Source organism: Coffea eugenioides, chromosome 6 (assembly GCF_003713205.1).
Source record: "Coffea eugenioides isolate CCC68of chromosome 6, Ceug_1.0, whole genome shotgun sequence".
NCBI lineage: Eukaryota > Viridiplantae > Streptophyta > Magnoliopsida > Gentianales > Rubiaceae > Coffea > Coffea eugenioides.
The window spans coordinates 12,288,822-12,305,417 of NC_040040.1; the positions used below are offsets into that span (position 1 = coordinate 12,288,822).

The window sequence follows — 16,596 nt, forward strand, 5'->3', positions numbered from 1 at the left end:
GGATCTTCTCACCCCTACTCTGCTCGTGATTTCTTCCTATGCGACAAGAGCCTATTCACGCTTTCTTCTTAGCAACATCTTGTGTCCAAGTTGTCCCCCCTATCACTAGTAAGTCCTCCTACCTTTCTTTTATGTCTTTATCCGAGCACTCTGATATTACTAGTTCTGCACCTGAGCATAGGGTAGTTCGGCCCGTGCCAGTAGAGGTAATTTCCTCTTCTACCTCGCCTTCCAGCTCTTCTTCCCCTAGTTCATTTGCGTTCGAGTATATCCCTACCCCAGACCGTTCCCCTGTTCAAATCATGAGTCCTCCCACGCAGTCTATTCAGCCCCTTCCTAGGACCCTATTCAGGTTGCCACGCCTGAGGCCGCCGCAGGGACCTCTAGGACAGGTCCCTCCAGTTCTTTCCTTCCCTCCGAATACAATTTTGGAGAGGTTGACTCCATCCCTCCTATTCTAGAACATGAGGAAGTTGATGAACTAATGGGAACTTATTCCATTCCCCCACAGTTCGAGCCCCAGGCTGCTCGGTCAGGAGAGGTAGCTTGCTAACCTTCCCCTGGATTCGTGGCAGTGTATAGAGACCAGCTCATAGCCGGTCTTCGGCTCCCCATTCCGCTTTTTCTGTTCGAAATCCGTACCTTCTGGGGTATCCGAATAACCCAACTCATCCCTAGCGCTGTTTGATCCATCTTAGGCTTCTTTATCCTATATCGAATTCTTGAGATACCTTATTCCCTAGACCTATTCCGTTCTTACTTCTATATGAAGGTTAGTGGTCATGTCCCAGGCTGGTTTTACTTCACTCGCCGAAGTGGGGTAAAACATCAGACCCGTGAGCTGTTTGTAGGATCTCTATCGTCTATTAAGGGGTGGAAAGCTCAGTTCTTCTACGTGAATAACTTAGGGTTTCCCTCTCTAACTTGGAGGGAGGGCACATTGGTCTCTGATGCTTTTTCCTCACCTTTCCCTGAGTTCAAACTGGATTGACTTCTCAGTTCGGACATCAAATTGAATATGAAAGAACTCTCTTTCGCGCAACTCATTGTGGCTAGACTCATTCGAACAGGTGTTCCTAAGCTTTCTAACAAGACCAGAGTCCTCACATAGGAGGAGTTGGATACCTGTATTTACCTAATCTGTCTATCCTCATTTTGCCCCCTCTTTGTTCTTTTTTTTTTTTTGGACATGTCTATTCGTCTTAAGTGAAGAGGTTTTTCCACCTGCTCTCTCTGTGTGGAGCGGCCAGTTCGGCTCCTACTCTCCCGCCAGTTACGGCTTCGGCTGGTTCAGTTCTTCTTTCTCCCCTGATTCCAACTCAGCCTGTCCCTGTTGAGGAGAGGGAAAAGAAGAAATGGAAGAAATCCACAACCAAGAAGGCCCGAACAAAAGTTACCCCCTCTCCTGATTGGGGGAAAGTTCCCTCCTCTAGTGCTACTCAGTTCTGGTACTACGGGATTAACATGGTAAAGGAGCAGGCCCAAACAGAATCTCCTCCTCATATGTGACAGTACCTGAGTACAGTGTCGTACAACCAAAGGACCACGCCAATAGCTCATTCCTACCCCATGCATTTGTGTCCATTATGGAGACTGTCTATCAATGACCATGCTCAATAGCCTGAGGTAGGTCTGGAGCTGCTCCAAATCACCATCCTTCCCCGTGACTATGATTTTATCAAGGTGGCGTTCAATCCTGCTCTCCTGCAGCACTATTATTGTGGGACTGCTTGACTCAATAATAATACATGTTCAGTTCTTCCATGCTTTGTCTGTTAAGATCAAAAGTGTCGTATTTTCTTTCTCCTTCTTTTTCCAGATAAACCTTACTGGGGCCGAGCCGGCCAGAAAGTTTGAAAACATGACCGAAGTGCTGGCCCAAAATGTGGATGCCAAGAACAATCTAATAGCTCAGCTCGATGCCGTTTCCTCGGAGGTGGAAGCTCTGAAGAAGCAGTTGTCCCAAACTCATACTAAATTTGAGTTTGAGATCCAGAAGAACTAAATTTGAGTTTAAGATCCAGAAGAACTCTTCCCTTTTTGCTTAGTTGGAGGCCAAGCAGAAGAGATCGCTCGTACTGGAGAATCAACATGCGGCCGTCCTGGAAGAAGGTTGGAGGTTAGGCGTGAGAGATTTTTTGAAGTCTAACGACTTCATGGCCGATCTGGCCATTCTGAACGCCCCGTCCTCTAATATAGGTATGCCCAAGTACTGGGCGAGATGCGGGTGTTAGACCTTCCAGAGTTTGACATTGAGAAATTCTTCGATTACAACCCTAAGGCAGTAAAGCAGCTCGACCGCCTTGTAGAAGGGTATTCTCGAGGGCGCAAACTTGCGGACCTAGTTGCCGACCCTTCTTTGTCCATAATAACTCCCAAGGAAAAGTAAGAGGGCGAAGGGGAAAGCCGAATAGGAGACGAGTAGAGTAGAGTAGAGTAGGCTTGGATAGTTCGACTAGGGCATAGAGCAGGGTGTAGAGCTAAATAATCAGTTTAGCCTTGCACATGTCTTTCCTTTGTAAATTGAATCCTTTCTGACTGAAGTTCTATTTCTTTGCAATACTTAGTCATTTTTATAATACTTTATTCGGATAACAGAGTTGAGCAACCGAACAAACTTGAAAGGTGCCTAATTAATCAAATCATAAGCAAAAGTAAGGAAGAACCTATAAGAGCCGAATAAAGGGATAATCATAACTTCCTAACGAAAAATCTTTAAATTCGAACTATGCCAAGTGCGACGAACTTCTTTTCTATTGAGGCAAGTCAGTTTGCAATATCCTGCTCGATCTACCTCCTTTATCACATACGGGTCTTCTCAGTTCGGGTCCAACTTACTTGTGCCCATGACCCGACTCACCGAGTTTTTTCTTAGAACTAGATCTCCCAGTTTGAAATAGAGATGTCTAACTTTGACATTATAGTACCGAGCTATCTATCCCTTGTACCTAGCCATTCTTATGGCCACCTTCCCCCTCTCCTACTTGACCTGGTATAAATTAAACCGTAATTCTTCCTCATTATTATGAACTATGAAGTTCTGTACCCTACTTGATGGCAATTCAATCTCCGCCGAATTACTGCCTCTGCACTATAAGTTAAGGCAAATGGAGTTTCTTGAGTGGTAGTTCGGGGTGTAATTCGATTAATCCAAAGTATGCTAGGCAATTCGTCTATCTACCCTGTTCGGACAGATTCTATTCGGATTTTCAAACTATGCAGAATAGCTCGGTTGACGTTTTTTACCTGTCCATTAGTTTGTGGATGTCCCACCGAAGTAAAGTACTGCTGAATTTTGAGCTCTTTGTACTAATCTTGAAAGGAATTTTCTGCAAACTATCAACGATAGTTTGAAACTAGAACCCGGGGGATACCAAATCTGTAAACTATGTTCCTCCAGAAGAACTTTTGTACTGACCTGTCATTGATCATGTTAGGTGGTTCAGCTTCTGCCCACTTGATGAAGTAGTCTATGGCTACCACTAAATGCTCATACCCCCTGGAGTTCGGAGAAACGGACCGAACATGTCGATCCTCCATTGTACAAATAGCTAAGGACTCTGTAGGGGAATCATCTCCTAAGTTGGTGTGTGATGAGCTCGAGCACAGAGCTAGCAAGATCTGTATATTTTCACCAGTTTGGTCGAATCCCTAGAGATGGTCGGCCAATAATAACCCATCAGCATTCTCTTCTATGCTAGGACTCTTGGGCCAATGTGATTTCTGCAAAGGCCCTCATGTATTTCACGCATGACATAATTTCTTTTTTTGGGCGTTATACACTTCAACCATGGACTTAAGTACGACTTTCTATACAGTACTCCATCTGCTAGCACATACCTTTGCGATTTAAATTTTAGTTTTCAAGCCTCCCCTCTATTCGGAAGGAGTTCTCCACTAGATAAGTATTTCATAATAGAATCCGTCCACGAGTTCACAACTTGGATCACAGCTGTGTTCGGCTGTTCATACGCCCTATTCCTTATGATTTCTACCAAAACTTCCTTATTTAAAGGCCCGAACGAGATAGAGGTCAATTTGGATAGGGCATCAACCCTCTTGTTCTGACTTCTTGGAATCTGTTCGATGTTGAACTGGCCAAACTGACTCTTCATCTCGCGTACCCTGTTCGCGTGTCTCCTTGTCGGTTCCTCCTTGACCTTGTAGTTCCCTAATACTTGATTTACTACTAATTGCGCATCACTGTAGACTTTTAACGACTCAGCCCCAATCTTCGGAGCCATCTCCATCCCTGTGATCAAAACTTTATATTTGAATTCGTTATTAGACGCCCTGAAGTCAAACCTCAAGGTTTAGGATAGCACTTCCCCTGCAGGGCTAATAAGGAGCAACTTGACTCTACACCCATCCATGTTGGACGCTCCATGGACATATAACGTCCTTATCAGGATGACCTGTTTGAATTTACCCTCGGTCTGTTCGGCCTCTTCTTCGCTTGCCGTGCCTTTTTGCAACCCAAGAAAAACTTCTTCTGCTATGAAATCGGCCAATGCTTGGGCTTAAGGATGGGTGCGGGTCGAGTACCCGTCCCATTCATCATTTGGCTAACCCGACCCGCACCTTGCGGGTCAGCCGTTTTCTGACCCTTACCCGCCCCACATATCAGCGGGTATCTGATTATAGGGTACCCGCTGAGATAGGATCAGGTCAGCGGGTACCCGTCCCGCCCCATTTATCATTTAATTTTTATTAAAAAATAATTTATACCAATTTAATTTTATATTTTACACATTCATCCAAGATTTAATAATTTTTTTTCTAAAAAAAGGTTTCCCACTAAGAAAACAAGCATGTGAAGAGAATATAAGATAAAGGAAAAAAATTAAAAGAATTCAAAATCAATAAAAGTTTGAAATAAGTAATACAATTTTTAATATATATGTTCCACATTAATTAAACTTTTTTCTATAAAATATAAGATAATGACCTCTACAAATGAATCTTGTAAATAAACTATAGTCTCTCATATTTGTAATACAATTTGTTTAATAAAATTATTTATTTAGTTCTAAATTATTATTTTATAGTGTGTGTATAAAAATAAAAAAATATATATATATATATATGCGGGGCGGATCGGGTACCCGCGAGTTTTTAATTATGTTATCCTAACCCACCCCACATTTTAGCGGGTACCCGACCCTCTTTTGACCCAATCAAATAATAAAAATCGGATATCCTAATTTTCGGATCGGATCGGATATGACGGATTTTCGGGTTAGCGGATAATTTTGTCCACCCCTACATGGGCTTTATGGCTGTTCGGGATTGAAAGTTGAGGTCATATTTAGATAACTCCACAATTCATTTAAACATTCTTCCAATGCATCAGGTTTTAACAGAATCTGTTTTAAGAGCTGGTCGATCACCACTATTATAGGGTAAACCTGGAAGTATGACCTGAGTTTTTGAGTTGTGTGGACGAATGTCAGGACATACCTTTCCATCGGTGAGTAGCGAATTTCGACTCCTTGTAAAGCCCTACTTACATAGTACGCTGTCTTTTCGACTTTCCCTTCTTCCCTAATTAACACTGCGCTAACTACCTCCTCTCCCACAGTTAGGTATATGAACAGAGTTTTGCCCTGTTCGGGGGAGGTCAATGTCGACAGCTCGACAACATGTGTTTTCAATTCATCAAATGCCTTCTAATATTCCATGGTCCATGCAAAATTTGATCCTTTTTTCAAGGTTTTGAAGAAAGGAGACCCCCGAATAGCTGATTTTGATACGAATCTATTCAAGTCTGCCATTCTACCTGTCAGTCGTGTACTTCTTTGATGCCTTTTAAGGTCGCCATATCCATAATAGCTTTTACCATGTCAGGGTTGGTTTTTATTCTATCTTTGAATATCATGTACCCTAAAAACTTTTTCGACTTGATCTCGAAAGTACACTTCTTAGGGTTCAGCCTCATTCGTGATTTTCGGAGTATATCAAAAATCTCTCTAAGGTCCGAGATGAACTGCTCCTGAGTCCTACTCTTAATCAGCATATCATCTATGTAGACCTCCAAATTGCTGCCTATCTGATCTTGGAATAATCTATTAACCAGTCTCTGATACGTTGTTTCTGCGCTTTTTAGCCCGAAGGATAGAGTGACATAGCAATAAATTTCATATTCAGTGATAAACGAAGTTTTTTCTTAATCTTCCTCAGTCATGGTTATCTAGTGATACCTCTTAAAGGCGTCTAAGGAGTAAAATACCTCATATCCCGTAATTAAATCCATGAGTAAGTCTATTCGGGGCAAGAGGTAGCAATCCTTTGAACAAACTCTGTTCAGATCGGTGAAGTCTACACATATCTTCCAGACCTTATCATCATTTTTAACCAATACGGGATTGGCCAACTAGGTCGGATAGTAGAGCTTTTTCACGATTTTAGTTTCCATAAGTTTATTCACCTCTTGCTCAACGACTTCATTTCGTTCAGGAGCAAAATTTCTTTTTTTCTGCTTTACTGGCCGGATGTTGGGGTCCACATACAATTTATGAACAGCCATTTCGGATGAAATTTCAGACATATCTTTCGCACTCCATGCAAAGATTTTGGTATATTCTACTAACAGAGATCCCAACGCCTTCCTGTTCAGTTCACTTAAACATGAACCGACTCTTATTACCCAATCTTGATATTCTTTGCTAATTGGGATCTCAAGCAGTCCTTCGTCTGTCTCTAGCTTTATGTTCCTCTCCGTTGGCTCTAAAGTTTCTAAATAAATTGTTTGAACCACCAACTTTTCCTTTCCCTTAAAAGTCACGATATAGCAGGTCCGAACCACTTTAGGATCTCCTAGCGCCTCGACTACTCTTTCCGACGTGGGAAACTTCATACTCAGGTGCAAAGTTGAACAGACAACTCGGAGGGCATTCAAGGTAAGTCGCGTCAAAATCATATTGTATGACAATGACTCTTTTACCACTACAAAATTCATTGGGACAGTTCGGCACTTTGGTGATGTTTCCATCGTGACCATAAGAGTTATTATTCCCTCATATTTGATCGGCGGGCTTGCAAACCCAATCAGAGAAGTTCGGACTGGAATGAGTTGCTTGTCTTCTAACTGCAATTCCTTGAATGGCTTATAGTATAGTACATCAATGGCACTCTTATTATCTATATATGCAGTTGCAAGTTATCATCTCTATAACAATAACCTCATAATTATTAGAAATAAGGGGCACCGCATCTTCGGATCCATATACTATCTCTTCATATATTTTCAACCGCTTACTCGGGTTATCCCCATTGGAAAGAGGGCGGTTGTTTCGCCGAACTGTGTGACTGTCTCTCCCAACGGGTCCTCCCGTTATGGTATTGATTACCCTCGCTAGGTTTTATGCTTCCGGATCGGGGGTTCAATCCCTATAAACCTGAAACCGATCTCGCGGGTAGATTTTGTCCTCCTACTTGTATTCTCTCCTCCTCTGTTCAGTTCGGTCATTTCGGATAAACTGTCTCAGGTGTCCCCATTTTATCAATTCTTCAATATCCTTCTTAAGATCCCGGTAATCCTCCGTATCATGCTCCACATCCCTGTGATACGCACAATACATATCTGTGATACGCACAATACATATTTTAGTTCCGTTTATTTTTACTATCAGATAATTTTTTGAGAGGTCGAGAGAGGCCCTCGACCTTCATAATGGTAAGGATCTGAACTTTAGGAGTAGTGAGAGGAGTCCATCCCCTCTCTCCTTCAAGAGTTCTGTCCCTTAACAACCAATCGAATATGTTCTTTTGTGACAGGCTACCTTGCATATCAATTAGATCTATCTTCTTCTTACTCCTCTCGTCCTTCAGTTTCTCCTGCTCACTCTTCAAGCGATCAATCTTTTCGACATTAGCCATTTCATGAGCTCGATCCAGCAAACTTAGGAGGTTTTTCAATGAATTTCGTATATAACTATTGTACATGCAACCCGTTAATGAAGCAGCTATAATCGCATTGTCATTCCGATTACGGATCTGAAGAGACTCGTTGTTAAACCGCACCATATACTCGCGCAACGATTTCTCTGATTTTTTATGAACTACCATCAAATAGGCAATGTTCTTGGAGAAAATTCGGGACGAGACGAACTGAATTGTGAACAAGAGGGCGAGCTGCCCAAAGGACCGTATCGACCTGGGAGGCAACCTTTGGAACCATTGACGCGTCCTTCCCTCTAGGAACATGGAAAAGGTTTTGCACCGAATTGCATTAGTAGCTGTCTGTGGGCACATGTGAGTTAAGAATGCGAACAGATGATCTTCCAAATCCGTGGATGCATCATAGGATTTCATACTTGGTATCTTGAATTTAGTTGGTCAGAGATAGTTCTCAATGTCCCGTATGAATGGAGAGAAAGAGTACCTGGTCTCCTCTGAATCTAATAATAGGTCCAGCTTATCACGTATAGGATATTCTTTACATTTTGGAGAATACTCTCTTCGAGAGATCCCCTGAAAAGACCCAAGGTGGTCTGTTCAGGTATTCTTATGAGAAAACTCAAAGACCTCCATCTGGTCGTGAGAAGATTCTTTTCGTACTTGTTTTCGCTGGGGGTGAGGACTTCATGTCTCCGACTCCGACGATTCTTCTCCGCCCTTCTTCTGGGTTTTGGGATTCTGGTCATAACAGTCTCTATCCCTATCGTTCAGATAGTTCATGATCGCTTCGAATATGAGTAGATTTTCTGCCACTGCTTGTAGCAGCTGTTCAGGTGGGATTCGAGAGGGCTCCGTCCCTTTTTCACCCTCAGTTGGCTCTTGGTGAGGGTTTTGGGGATCATTTCGTTAATTTCCTCTGCGTTTCTCAATGTTCTTCTGAGACCAGGCCCTCGGCATGATTCGCAAAGCAAGAATGAAATTTCCCATAGACGGCGCTAATTGATGAGTGAGCCGATACCACGATCCAAACAAAACCCTGGTGCGTGTTCCCGAATTGACCTGCAATGAGTTGAACAGCGAACTAACTCCCCGCTATGACTCCGACGCTCAAGTCAGTTGAGAAAAATGAGAGAATAGAGAAATTGATAATAATATGTAATATACCTTTTCTAATCTCATTGCACCTTATTTATAGAGTCCTTTGGGGCAGTTATGCCGAAGCCTAAGGTTATCCTTCTTTCCTTAGTAGTTATCTCATTCTCGAATACGAATCCTACTAGATTACGAGAGACGAAGTCTTTCTTGGATTTCAATTATTGCCTTATCCCGAAGATACAGGAGTTCCTGACCAATTCGGCCACGAAAGGGGTCTAGGGCCACTGACTAAACTGGCTCATCTACTAGGCCGAACTGGCCTGTCAGAACTGACACGTGTCCGTGGAGAATTGACTCCTCTACAATTGGCGTATCTTTTCTAAGAATAGTAGCAATCTTTCCTGTCATCTTGCTAGTTTGTGATTATGATGATTGGTATGCTTGAAAACTCCGGTCAGTTTATTATTATTAGGAGTATAATAGTTTATAGTGATGATGGAACTGCTTTAGCTATTTGGAGATAGGAGAATTCCCAAGTATTTGGATTCAGTTCAATCACAGAGCACATTGCGCTGAAATGGACCTTGATAAAGAATAAATTGCGCATGCACAAGAAGAGACGCTGCAGTAGTTGTCGCCAGGACCAAACCACCAGGCAAAAGCATTTAGAACAATTTTATTTCAAATCAAAATTTGTTGGGAATTTTCTTATCTTCACATGGCTGATAAGTTTTCCTTCATATAATATATTAGCGATCCAAAATTCTCTGCCTTCTGAAACACAAGGCATGGGTACAGAGGATGGTTGTAAGATCTCTAGTTTGATTGTCAAATCTTTCTTTCTCCTCGTCTTTTATAAGGTTTAGAATCTCTTTTACACTAAAATGATAGTTTTTTAAAAAGAAAGGTCAATCTTTTTCCTAATTTACAGTCCTTAAACATCCTACAGTAGCAGTTACATTGACTTTGCCACTGTCATCTTCTCTTCTTCTTGTTGCCTATTTCTACGTTTACAATTCTGGAGGGTTTTCTGTTGCGAAGAAGTAGAAGATAGAATGCACTCAAACCAAGAAAGGCCTCGTGTGTGAGGGCACAAATTAGTGATACTGTGTAAATTAAATTAGTTTTCTGTTCCTTTCTCATCTAATTTGAGGCTTGAGCAACTCGATCCATGGGTGCCTTTCTCAACTAGCCAATTATTTTACTTGCAGCATATTGCAGTTACTATGTCAAGTATTCCTTGGTTCACCTCAACGACATTCAAGCACTCGGATGTCAATAAAGGAAGATATCTTCGTACATTCATCAAGGAACTGAGCCGGATTCCACGTACGTGTAAACTCTATTGTATGATTATTATTAGTTCTCATTTCAACGATTTATTGGTGAAAGATTATAAATTCATGAGATTCTTAAGCTTCAAATTCTGCTGGTCCACATGGATATAACTATCGATTAGGGTTAATTTCACATACCTCCCCTGAGATTTTTAACAATTGCAGAAAGCTTCTCTCAAGCTCTACAAATTATACTTACCTCCCCTATTTTCACTATTTAAGTAATATTCTAGACCCAAAAGACTAAACTTTTTTCCAAAGCTTCTATAATATCCTTGAGTTATAATTAGCAACAAGAATGTAAAGGAAAAAATGATTTACAGTCTCTATTTCATTTATCTTTATTTTCTATCACTATTACCTACTTATCAACATCCAAATTATCATTAAATAAACACTTATCTTTGTTCTAATCTTCCTCTTTTACCTAAAAGTTTTCGATGCAGACCATCGTATCAACTATAAACGCTACATCATATATTCAAAAAACTTACCTACAATTTCATAACAATATTAGATTTTACTTAATATGCTACAATATTCATCAATATTTCTAAATTTTAATTCTATGACTGCCACCTTTTTAATACAAAATAATCTAAACCATCACTACTAATATTAATATCCAATATATTCTATTGGCACAGAGTTCAAAATCAATCAAATTCTCTTTATAGGAATAATATCAATAATTGTAAATCAAAAATAGAAACACAATGCAGTTATAAATATATACCAAGAACATTTTTTTCATGATAACCATAATAGTATAACTTATATTTTGTTCCTATTCCACCTCTTATGATTTTTCTTCTAAAAACTTAAAACTCAACTTTAAATAATTATCTATCTGACAGAAATAAATATATTCTTTTTCACAAGGATTTTATCCTGTGGATTAAGCAAATGTGAGAACAATATGTTGAGTTGTTAACTGTTGTAGATGGTGATTTGTTTCCGATTCTTATGCGAGTTATGAACGGTGACATACAAAAGTTTCATTTTCCCTTGACGACAAAGATTTGAGTTGCTTGGATGTTGCAGCCGCCGCTATGTTTAATGTTGTTATTGCATAAAACAGCAAAACATCCCAACAGCCTCCTATACAAATTACAATGCCAAAATTAGAACAACTAAAATGTCGAACTAAAATGTGAAGACTCATAATGATGGAGGGTCAATTTTCAAGATCAACAGCAAAGAAAAGAGCAGGTCTTCAAAGAAAAGAACGGAGCATAGTTTTAAATGGTGAACATTACCTTACTTTATCGGTCAAAGACGGCTTCAAAAACCCATTTTTATCGTATGGGTCGCCTTCATTTTTGAACCACTGGTGCAAAGAAGAATCAATTCTATCAGTCACAAGAAGATATTTGTTTTGTCTTCTATGTTACAAAAGGCCATAAATCGACAAAACAGCGTCGCTCCCGACCAGTCACTCCAAATTCAAAGATATGAGATGCAATTCAGTACCTTTAACTAGTACAAATGAACAATTTTTATCTGTCAAACCTAGCCTTTGTAACACAGCGTTGCTATATCCTTCACTTAGGTCTCTACCTTCCACATTTAGTTGGGTAAATCTACAACTATGATTATTAATTTCCCAATCTTCCATTTGATCCCGAATAATGGATTAGGGTTTGGTGGTGATTTGGATTTGTGAAATCCGTATAGTTCACAAAGAGTTTTTTGGATAGATGGATTGGGATTTGGTGATAGTTTGGGTTCGAGAAATCTGCACCTACGTTTTCAAACTCCGACCGAAATTGACTCGGCCGAGTCCAAGAGTTAGGGTTCAATGGGTTCAATGGGTTCAATTGGGGTCGATAGTGGTCGAACCGGATGACATCGTAAATACGTCATATATACATATTTAATTCCCTGCAAATCAAATTTACAAAATATAACCAAAGAATTCAATCATCCAAATTTATATCCAATTCACCAAACAATTCACCAAATTTATCCAAACTCACAAAATTTAACTTTCATTAACTTTCATATGCTTTTTTTAAAAACATCTCAAACAAACTAATCTAAAGATTAAAAAGATCAGGGCCAAAAAATCAACCATTGTTTAGACAGATGTATGTATGTTACATCCAAACATGCAGAGCTATCCCTTGTGAGTACAGATAAGCCGAACAATCACAAGGTAAAAAGACAGCACATACCAAAGCACAACTTCAATTCAGCTCACTAGAGATTCCACACAAGTCCTAATATTGACATCATAATTTGCTAGTCGTGTCTTATCACATGCCGGAACTCCAAAACATTTACTTGGGATTACGCAGAACAATGGTTACAGAATCCCCGCAAAGGAACATTTTACTAATGAACCTATCCTTGTTAACTAGAAGAGCTTTTTTCTTGCCTTCCTTGTCTTAGGCACCTCTCTAACATTTTCCAGAACCATATTGCAGTGCCCGTCAAAGGCACGCATACGACCAAGAAGCTTTTTGTTGTTCCGACAGTTAATGAGCACCTGAGTGTTATTTTTGACACTCAACATCAAAATAGATAAAGGCCCAATTGTAAATTCTTCTTTCTCATTCTTCAAAACATCCTCTTCCATTGGTCAGCTCATTTCCAACAAAAGAGAATTGCTTCAGCTCTTCTCCAATGGAGTGACAAAACTTGGGCCAAGCAGCAGTTCAATTGTCATCCAAGACATGGCTATAGATGAAAGGAACTCAATGACGTGGCCATCAACCCTAAGCTACTGCGAAAGCCAAGGCACTGCTGAGCAAACTAGATTGTTTGCAGGAATTTAATTGAACTTAATTAAGCTGTAGACAGGGCACTTAACTTCTACTTGCTTCAATTTTTATCACTAGCCAGTTCACCTCTCACTCCGACTAGAACATCTGAATTAAAGACGAGAGGAAAGCCTAACAGAATCTCCAAACAATCAGTCTGGTAACCATCCTTCAATTGTTGAAAGAATTGGTTGCACCATTGAGAAATGAAATTCTATTATATGCTGTTATTCAAAAACCCTTCTCATCTCATGAATCCCCATCCTAATTAGCCATAAGCGTCAGCTTTGAATAATTGATCAAGTATATTCTTGTTTGTATTGCAGAGTATTTTATGCCTCTGAGTCAAACAGCTAATACTGCAATGAGTATCGCTCTATTTGTAATTCACATACTAGTTATATAGATTGTCAGCCTTAATTATAAAGTTCTAATCCCACAACTACATGAAAGAATTGATGTCGTCATTCAACTTATTTACCTTGCAAAAAGTTAGCTGCATTTTGTTCACAAAGATTAGTTATAATGTCTGAAAGGCAAACATTCATATGCGCCAAATTATTTACCTGGCTGCAGTGGTTTGAACTTAAAGTCCGAAATGAAGGCTTGAACGGCGGCGGTGGCGGCAATCGTTGAGGAGCGACAGTGATGGAGGACCAACGGCTAAGAAGAGTAGAACCAAATAGGAGATGAGCTGGGTGCTGAGGCTTGAAATTGAAGTCTAAAATTAGCGCCAAAGGAACGGCGGCAGTAGGAATGATGTTTTTTGAGAACACTGATCCGCACAGTTCACAGAGAGTTTTCTGAATAGGGTACGGTCCAACAAAAATCCCCCTCCAGCGAACAAAACCTGGCTCCTTACTGGTATGTTTTTGCTAGGCCCTCATTTAGCCTGCTAACAACGGACTCAAATCCAGTGACGCTGCCTATCTGCATTTTGAGCTTCTTAGATATACGTTTCAACAATATCCAGCAAAAATGGGTTAGTTCACTGCTGATTGAAATCCAATATACCCCACTGAGAAATTTAAAAATTTATATGAAAAATTTTATTAATTAAGAGAAAAGAAAAGAAACTTTGCCTTTAGGTAATTGTTTACTCATAACAGTAGTAAAATTTTGCAAACTTCCCAAAATATGTGGCTTTGCTACCATTTCAAAATTGTCGAAAGATCTAAATTTAAGTGAAATTGCATCGGTGCCCTCTAATAGGTTGTTTGAGTAGGCCCATGGCCAAGAACATGTCATCCCACTATCAACTCATTTGATGACTTGGTTGTGACCGCGTAGATTGGACCATTTGGCCCTAAAAATTCAAATTTGTGTTTTCTTGATATATGGGCTGAGTTGCATTTGGGTTTAAGATATAGACCCAATTATTAAATGGGCTAGCTTAGGCATTACTAATCTCAGTCTAATATCATCTAGACCCTTATCTTGACATATTGAGTTTAAAAATATAGATATTATTTATAAAATATACTAATTGTTATGCCATATATTCTCACTCATTGAAAATTAATATTTTAGCATTTTTTGTAATCCTAATAAAGGTTAATCTTGTATTAATCATGTTAATATTTTATTATTTAATTAAAACTTATGTTTTTAACGATACATAACATTTAAAGAATGGATGATTTAATGTGGCCCAACTCGTTTGTAAGCCTAAAACTCAATAAATGAAATTGGTTAGCTTGGCTTTACTATTTCAAATTCCTATGGGCCAGGCCCAAACTTAATTGTGATTTTTTTTAACTTGAGCTTAAACATTTCATAATTCTACCGTCAAGCCTAATTGTAAGGCCACCGATTTGATTACATGTCATGAGACTAGGGGTGAGCAAATTCGGTTCATACCGAATTCATGACCGAATTCAAATTCAATTCGATAATTTGAAATCGGGTATTTGGTAATTTGTTACAAATTCGGTACATATCGAATTCACCGAATTCTAATATGATATGAAATAGGTAATGAGATTATGAATTTGGTAATAACTGATTTCGCATTCAAATTCGGTAATTGAAATAAGGTACCGCATTACCGCATTCGAATACCAAATTGGTATATAAAATTATATAATATATAGATAAATGCTATTTAGTATTAGTATATACTACTAATATATTATTATATTATATAGGTAAATGCTATTAATAATAATTAGTATATGGTATTATCATCATATCATGTACTTATAATAATAATAATAATATATAATAATATACAATATATTATTTTAGTATTTGTTAATTGTTATATGACTATAATAATAAATATATAGTAATACATAACAATATAAGATAACTACTTATTATTTTATACATGAGTAACATGACTAGAATTGGATAATAATTAATACATATATGTATAATACTAAATATTAAACAATAAACATAATTAGTAATTAGAATTTAGATATTGGTAATTTGATACATCATTGATCATTCATGTTTGAATTATTGAATATTTGAATGCGTAATCTGTAACTTGCAAGTATTAGTGTGCTCTAAATTTATATTACATATTTAACATAAAAATTCATATTATCTATTCACTAATCTTAAGGTTTTAAGTATAGATAAGACAACTAAATAGTGTAAGTGAATGCATGTGAATTGCAAATCAATGTATTAGTGTATTGACTTTCACAATAACATATGTAAGTAAATAAGTTTTATTTTGATTTGAAATAAATTATAAGTTTGTAACTAATATAACTTATCACTAATCATTGTAATTTGTAAGTTTGCAACTAATATTACTTATTATTAATCATTGAAAATTATAAATTCATAAATTATCACTAATTATTGTACAGTCTAAGGTTTATTCTAGTTTAAATTAATCACTTTTTATGTGTTCCTTAAATCATAGACTAAGGATTCTAGGTATAAGTGATCAAATAAATGTCAATTAAATTAAACCACAAAATGATTAGAGCATAAGTAATGTGTTAAATTATGAATAAATTTGGGGATCAAATAAGTAATAATTTTTAAAAAATCAGTTTTTTTTTAATAGATGAATTCGGTTAGACCAAATTCATTGCCGTTTTCGAATTTGAAATCGGTTGCAGAATGAATTCGGTTATGGCCAATTCGAAATTGAAAATGGTTTAGATTTCTATAGGTCGAATAACCGAATTCACCGAATTCATTGTACCGAATTACTGCTTTTGCACCGAATGCACACCCCTACATGAGACATCGGCCGTTAGGCCTAAGTCTATCAACTTGGATAGGTAACTCTAGGCTCAATCAACCTAAAAATTTTGAGATCAAGCATTCTGCGATGTTGGACCCAATAATGTTTGGGCCTAGGTATAAGGCCCAATATTATCATGAGACAACTTTGTATTTTATTAGACTCAACCCAACCCAAATAATTGTGTGCCTGAACAACATAACATCCAATGCCAAAAGGGTTCATCATTGTCACATGACTTGTGCATGCCTCCTTATACAGCCAGATCACGTGGGTGCTCTATCATTTT

The 16,596-nt window shown here is 38.4% G+C and overlaps 1 pseudogene; it reads right to left on the reverse strand.

Annotated features, from left to right (window-relative positions):
• Window positions 1-12,531: 12,531 nt before the first annotated feature.
• LOC113776339 lies at window positions 12,532-12,924 on the reverse strand (annotated as a pseudogene).
• Window positions 12,925-16,596: the final 3,672 nt, after the last annotated feature.